This window comes from Octopus sinensis, linkage group LG11 (genome assembly GCF_006345805.1).
Source record: "Octopus sinensis linkage group LG11, ASM634580v1, whole genome shotgun sequence".
Taxonomy (NCBI): Eukaryota; Metazoa; Mollusca; class Cephalopoda; order Octopoda; family Octopodidae; genus Octopus; species Octopus sinensis.
This window is the reverse complement of record NC_043007.1, coordinates 10352196-10360088: the sequence shown is the minus strand read 5'-3', so window position 1 is coordinate 10360088 and position 7893 is coordinate 10352196.

Here is a 7893-nt window from a genome sequence, read left to right as displayed (position 1 = left end):
TGTACCTTTTAATACACTCAGAGAACTAAATTTAGAGGCTGGAGAAATTATGCTTGATTACTATTTTGAAGACAAATCTGAACCCTATACCCCCATCAGACCGAGAATTACACTTAAGGACCACAAGGAAAATTTCCTTGGTAATACACATGTTAGATTGATTTGCCCTACCAAGTCTGACTTAGGTAAATTAAGCAAACTTATCCTTGACAAATACTTACCAACTATACGTAACAAAATTAAGCTTAGTCTTTGGAAAAAAACACAGGGTACATTAGACTGGTTTCTAGCATTAGCGCTAGCTAGTAAAAATAGAACAATAAATTATCCAACTGGATATACAAAACTATTATTCCTCTATTAAACTATTATATTAAATAAGGCTTTAATTTTGCTAGGAGACACACTAACTTAAGTATGAGGGAAATAAGGTTATCTTAACGGCTAGAAAAACTTTAATAGATTTGATAACAAATTTGGGCTAGAAAAGACACACCTAATTTATTTGACATCACCATGGGATCGCCGCGGATTCAGCGGAAGTGACGGATTTAGTAGGGATGTATTTACTAGATAATCTAAATAGGGAATTCCCTGAATTAAAGGGCGGTCCATATAGAGACGACGCTTTGTTTCTAGTTAGGAATATATCCAATAGAAGGCTAAATTTACTGAAAAAACGACTGCATACATTTTAAAGAGTTTTGGTTTATCTATAATTATTGAAAATGAAAATTACTGTCAATTATTTAGATGTTAATAGCAACCTTACTAATGGGATACACGAACCTTATATTAAACCTAATTCTAATTTAGTATATATAAACTACTCTAGCAATCACCCCCACCCCCCCACCCTCAAATTAAAAGGTCACTATTGCGTTGCATTAGTCAGAGAATCTCATCTATCCCTCAAATCTGGACATATTTAATAAGCACAGTGAAAGATATAACACTACATTACATAAGGCAGGTTATACGGGTAAAATTAAGTATATACCTAATAATAATCTTTCGAATCAAGATGGATCTACTACTACAAACACAAACGGCTTTCGAATGGTTAATAACAACTTTGGGGTAAAGAACAATAGGATATATAAAATTGTGTATGGAAATAATACTAGTATTGGTATTAATGGAGCTGTTGATCTTAATTTGAATAACTTAGCACATAACATTAATATTAATAATATTAATAATAATATGAATTATAATAATAATGATATTATCTACGATAATGGAAAAACTTAGTGACACCATAATAACAATATCAATTATAACAATGATTTTAGTCATAATCTTGGTAATTTTAATCTTAGAAGATATAGGGTTTGGCGGAGGAACAGAGTTTTTGTTGATAATAAGAATTTGATAGGTAACCCACATAGTGATAATGATGCACTATGGCTGATAATCCCATATGCAATGCAAATTAAAACGGATATAGTTAGAATGATCCATAGTTTATTGTACAAGCATTTTGAGAAGGCTAAAAATAAATATTATAAAATAATGAACAACGAAACTATCAGAATAGGAGACAGCCTTACGCACAATTTAGCCACCATTATTTCCTCCTTTAATAATAGAAAAATTGACCGCTTCTATAGTGATAGATAGATAAACTTGGGTAGCAGAAATGTGCCTCACTATAACTTGAGTGTTAATAAACCTAATAGTGCGAGCGTGAGTAACCCTCACGTTGGTTATAATAGTACTATTTCTGTAGCAACAAATAATAATTTGGTTGATGATATTGCTATTCATAGTAGTAGTCCTAATGATTTGAATATTACTAATAATGTTAAACATGGACTCCCGTTGAATATAGGATTAAGTATTGAGAATGGGGTTAACATTATCAACTATAATAGGGATGCAGTGAATCGCAGCAAGGTTAAATTTTCTCAATCAGATAGCAGCTGCAATTGCAGAATCAAAGACAAATGTGTGTTCAATAATGAATGTCTGAGGAAAGTGGTGGTTTATCAATGCGTTGTGAACACACAACATGATAGTAGGGTGTATATTGGTGCGACTAAAAATAGTATGAAACAACGACTGAACTATCATAGATACTCTTTTAAAAATAAAAATAGGATGAATTCTACAGGGTTAAGTACTTCTATTTGGGAACTTAAGAGCAAGGATATAGATTTTAATTTAAATTGGGAAATACTCACTTCGGCACCAGTATACAATAATAGAAATAAAAAATGCTCTTTATGCATCAATGAAATCTTCATCATCAAAGATTGAGATAGTTTTTTGTTTGTGCAGGGTGTGATAGTAAAAGTTTTCGACGTGTTTGCAAAATTCATCTAGTCTTTTGTCTCTTTCTTTGTGGAGGGTGTATTCGCTTTTGTTCTTGACCAGTGATTCATCCTGATCATCAAAGTCGGTCAGTGCCGCATGTCTTAATTTCCTGCAGAACTCTGAGACGCTGTCTTTAATTTCCTTTTGATTGGCTCTAGAGTGTGTGGGTGTGAAATTGAATCCTTTGGATACGATGTCTATATTAATGTCGGATAAGGATAAGTGGGAGATGTTGATTACTATGGGTTTCTCCTGTGTCTCGGGTTTCACCTTGCTATCGGTTTCCTCTGCTGTGTGACAAAAATGTTTGTTGTGGGATGCTGGTTGTTTTTGTGTGTGTAGAGGTTATTCGTGTAAAAACGAGGATTTCCGTTGTGTGGGTGGTGAATTTGAGGGATTAGGTTGTTATGATTGTGTGGGTGTTTGTAGAGTCTATGTTCATAATTTTGTGTAGTGCCTGGTGTTTTTAATACTCCCCGGGGGCGGTGGATGTTACCGAATGGGGTGTAGTCTTGTTCATTATTGTGCGTAGAACCTGGTGTTTTCAACAGTCCCTGAGGGGTAGGGTGGCAATACTCCCTCCCCTTCAGCTCCAAGTCCTTGGACTTTTCCAGGGAGTACCACTCCTCGAACCTTTCCAAGAAGTACACACACCCCTTGTTCATTTATTTCTCACACCAACATAAATACCAAGTAGTATGTTGAATCACAGAATAAAATTTCGACCCCACCTAGTATGTATGTATGTATGCATGTATGTACTACGTATGCATGTATGTGTAACTACCGGTTGAGTAGAGTGAGATCACTATCCAGAGAAGAGACATCTCCACTCTTACATTTTGAATAAGCTCCACCAATTGAATTGGACATATTTCCTTTCATGACAACAAAGTGAAATATCTATCTCTCTGTTATAGGTATATATATATATATATATATATATATAAATATATATATATATCTGCAAATCTATTTTGTGGCAATTATTTGGTAGCCATGATAAAACACCGAGTTTCGGACGTCTGAGCGGAAACCCACGTCGCCATCTCTTCAGTTATCCGACCATCGAAAAAATGCTATGAAATGACTGTTAAGCAAATGCAAATTACTGCGTGATTGACCGTTATAAAGACAAACAAACTATTAGAATGACCGTTAAATGAGGGGAGGAAGTAAAGGTAGGGAAGTAAAAATGTTCATAGTATTCGCGTAAGCGGGTATGTCCATACCTATACACGCCCGCCCGCACACCCACGTACACGCATCTATAAGTAAATACTCACCCACTCTAATTTATATAACTATATTTAGCGGTTCGGCAAAAGAGACCGATAAAATAAGTACTGGGCTTACAAAGAATAAGTCCCGGGGTCGATTTGCTCGACTAAAAGGCGGTGCTCCAGCATGGCCGCAGTCAAATGACTGAAACAAGTAAAAGAGTAAAGAGTAAAGAGTATATATCTACATCTATAAATATATATATATATATATATGTGTGTGTGTGTGTGTGTGTGTGTGTGTGTGTGTGTGTGTGTGTGTGTGTGTGTGTGTATGTGTGTGTGTGTGTGCGTGTGTATCTCTATATAAAATCCGTTCTGTCTGTCTGTCTGTGTGTCTTCTCGAATCTCGGGCATCCTCTATCCGATTGCGCTCAAATTTGATATGTAGATACCAACGGTATCAGGGCGTGTATGAGTCTTCAAAAAATTACAGAAATCGATCCAGGTGAGAATGCGATCGAAAAGCCGTTTTTGTCCTGCTTTCTTCCGTCAACCTGTACATAACTGCACCTTCCATTTTTTTGTTTTGTACTGTTTAAAGGCACGTTTCTTTCCCCCAAAGCTTACTGTTTAAAACCATGTTTATGCTCTCCCAGTCAACAGCCTTATCATTAGTGGTACTTTAAACTCTTCGGTTGCATATTTGTGTGAATAAAATCGTTTTTCTTTCGAATAGAAAAAAGTATATATTTCTTCTTTTGCTGGTGTCTCAAATTTAGGTTAAATCAGTGTTTCTCAAATGGAAGGCCTATGGGAGGGTCGGACAAGTTTTTTTGAGAAAATTTGGTTTAAATGTTTGACAACTCAGCACCATTGGACGGTAGGTGTTTTGCTCGTATGTATATATATCTATATGTACATATATAGTTGAAAGTTCATAACTGTAGCACAGGGCCTTTTCTCTATATAGTATAACTGTGAACTAGATCGACTTTGATTGAGTAGATGCGTGGGTAAGAGTTATCAACAGTGACCATTCCGATTTTTGCACATCGCACTCTACAATGTTCAGTATAGAATTCATTACTTAATATGGTATGATGTGATTTAAAGGTGACTTTGTCGCAATTTCTAGCAGGTTAGTAACGGTGGAGAGAGTCTCTCGTTTGGACGTTATCTCCAAGTTGTTAAAGTGGAAGACCCCTTGTCACCATTGTGTTTTCATATAGTAACGTAATACACTATAGCATAACAGGATGCCCTAAACAAGATTCAGGAGATTAAAGGACGGCAATCAGTATGGAACATGCACAAAAACTAAAGTGGATAAGCATATGTGTGTGTGTGTGTGTGTGAGTGTGTGAGTGTTTGTGAGTGTGTGTGTGTATTCATGCGCAGATGTATGTATACACACAGATGCACTCCCCCCCCCCACATATTACTAATATTTAGCAGAAGCAAAAGGGCGACTCAAGGTCTGAGAATTTCGTTCGTTGGTACATATATATATATAGAGAGAGAGACTGACATCGAGAGTTTTAACTTATTCCTGTATGAAGAACATCGTTGCTTTAGCTTCATATCATTGTGTGAGCTCCACAACTACCGAACGAACCTATAATTTCTGAGTAAGTGCCTTGCTTTATTTCATTGTGTATTCAAATGGTCTTTATGGTAAAGAAATATAGCCTGTTTGTCACATACGATACACAGAATATATTTCTTTGGTCATAAATCATTCTTCTTCTTCTTCTTGTCATAATAATAATTATTATTATTATTATTATTATTATATTATTATTATTAATTATTATTATTATTATTTTATTATTATTATTATCATCATCATCATCATCATCATCATCAATAATATGCCAATTTGTTCTTTTTGTATGCACCTGAGCGTGAGTGCTGACGGAGTTCGTTTTATGTTTTAGGTGTTTATCATATCGCAAGAGAAATAGGTACATAAATACATACATACATTTTAAATCAAAGGCGGGAGTGAAGAGAGGCACAGAGGATGTGAAAGAGTAAGAAAGTGAGAGAGACAGTAGATACATAATACCAAAGAAATGTCGATACATAGATACATAGACATAGCAAATATTGGGTGTCAATTTCACTTTTCTTTACCACAAGAGGATAAAATTAACTCGCAAATGGCTGGGTACTCCACAGACATGCATATCATTAACGTAGTTCTGAGACAGATTCATCCTCACACAGAACATGACATGGCTGGCCCTTTGAATTACAACTACAACTCATTTTGGCCAGCTGAGTGGACTGGAGCAAGATGAACTTTCAAGGGTTGGAAGAAAACGAAAAAAAAGATCCTATATAGGAGCAGGAAAATCTTTTTAGTCGTTAGGGTCACCATGGAAGTTAATCAGGTTCTAACAGCGGCAGTTTGGGTCTCACAGAGGTAGAGGCCAAGCCCTCTCATAAACACTGATGTGCAGGCTGTTGTTATCAAACTGAGCGCGAGTCGTGGGCGCGAATACAGGACGGAATAGCAATTATTTCCTCTTAGCTTTCACTGCTTATACTAAAAACATGACATTTTTGCCTTATGGTATAGAATATTTCCTTTTTTTCACTCTTTTTAAAGAATGGTACTCCGTCGATTACGACGACGAGGTTCCCGTTTATCTGATCAACGAACAGTCTACTCGTAAAATTAACGCGCAAGTAGCTGAGAGTACTCCACAGACATGCATACCATAAGGTAGTTCTCAAGGAGATTCAGCCTCACACAGAATGTGATACAGCTGGCCCCTTTGAATTTCAGCTACAACTCATTTTTGCCAGCTAAGTGGACTGCTGCAGGCAAGTCAAGTAGAGTACCTTGCTCAAAAAATAACAGCGCGCCGCAGGGAATCGTACTCGTGAGTTTACGATCGTGGTCCGAATCCCCTAGGCACTGAGCCACGCACCTTCACTCTCTTAACCGCAGAGGGGACGGAGTGAAGAGACAGAGACAGAAGAAGGAAAGCATCAGTCATCTACAATGACAATCAAACTGAAATAAAATCGATCTTTTCTAGCTTCTTCACTTTTAAGAATGAAGACATTTAGTAATGAATAGAGGGAAGGTTTTTCAGGTGTTTACGTTTTATTCTGGGAGTTCTAGAACGATTGACTGTTAGTTCTCTCTTCTATACCCCCACCTCCGGTAATTACTGGCCTTCTTTCATAGTTTTTCATGTCTTTTAGTTGGGGGCGAGGAGGCAGAGACCATGTTTTCTTTTCAGGCACGTTTAATATTTTCTCTACAAACTACAAACAAGTTGTGAAAAGAGACAAGAAAAATTAGTAACACCCTCTACAAAAGAGGCGGGGGAGAAAAGTTGCCAACAGATCAACGAAATTCAATCTATACATTAATAGTGTCTTCAACTACAGCCTCGGGCCGGCCACAGACTCAGGAGTGAATTTGTAGACAGACACTGAAAGAAGCTCGTCATATACATGTACATATATAAATACATATATAATATATATATACAGACATATATATATATATATATATATATATATATCTATATATATATATATATGATATATATATATATATATATATATATATATATATATATTTATATATAATATATATATATTTATATCATATATATATTTATATTCATATATATAATATATATATATATATATATATATATATAGTTATATTCATATATATATATATATATATATATATATATTATATATAGATATTATATATATATATATATATATGGTATTCATATATTATATTTATATTCATATATATATATATATATATATATTTATATTCATTATATATTTATATTCATATAATATAATAGATATATATATATATATATATATAGATATATAATATATATATATATTATATATATATTATATATTCATATATATATTAAGTAATTATATAGAATATATATATTTATATTAAATATATATATATATATATATATATATTTATATTCATATATATATATATATATATATAGATATTTATATTCATATATATATATAATATATATATATATATATATATATATATATAGATATATATATATATATATATATATATATATATAAGGTTAATCCAAACGGGAAAACAGAAAAAAACAACAACACGTGAACAATTACAGTATTATTATTATTAGGCGCTCAGGAAAAGAAGAAGGAGGGGTATGACGTTTCGAGCGGAGCTCTTCGTCGAAGCATAAGAGAAAGAAAGAAAGATCCCGAGACGGGAGGACAGAGGAAAAAAAAATTGCAGGTCGTCTTCACGAGGTCAACATACTGAAAAGACGGAAGTAGTAAAAAGGAGGAAAATGTT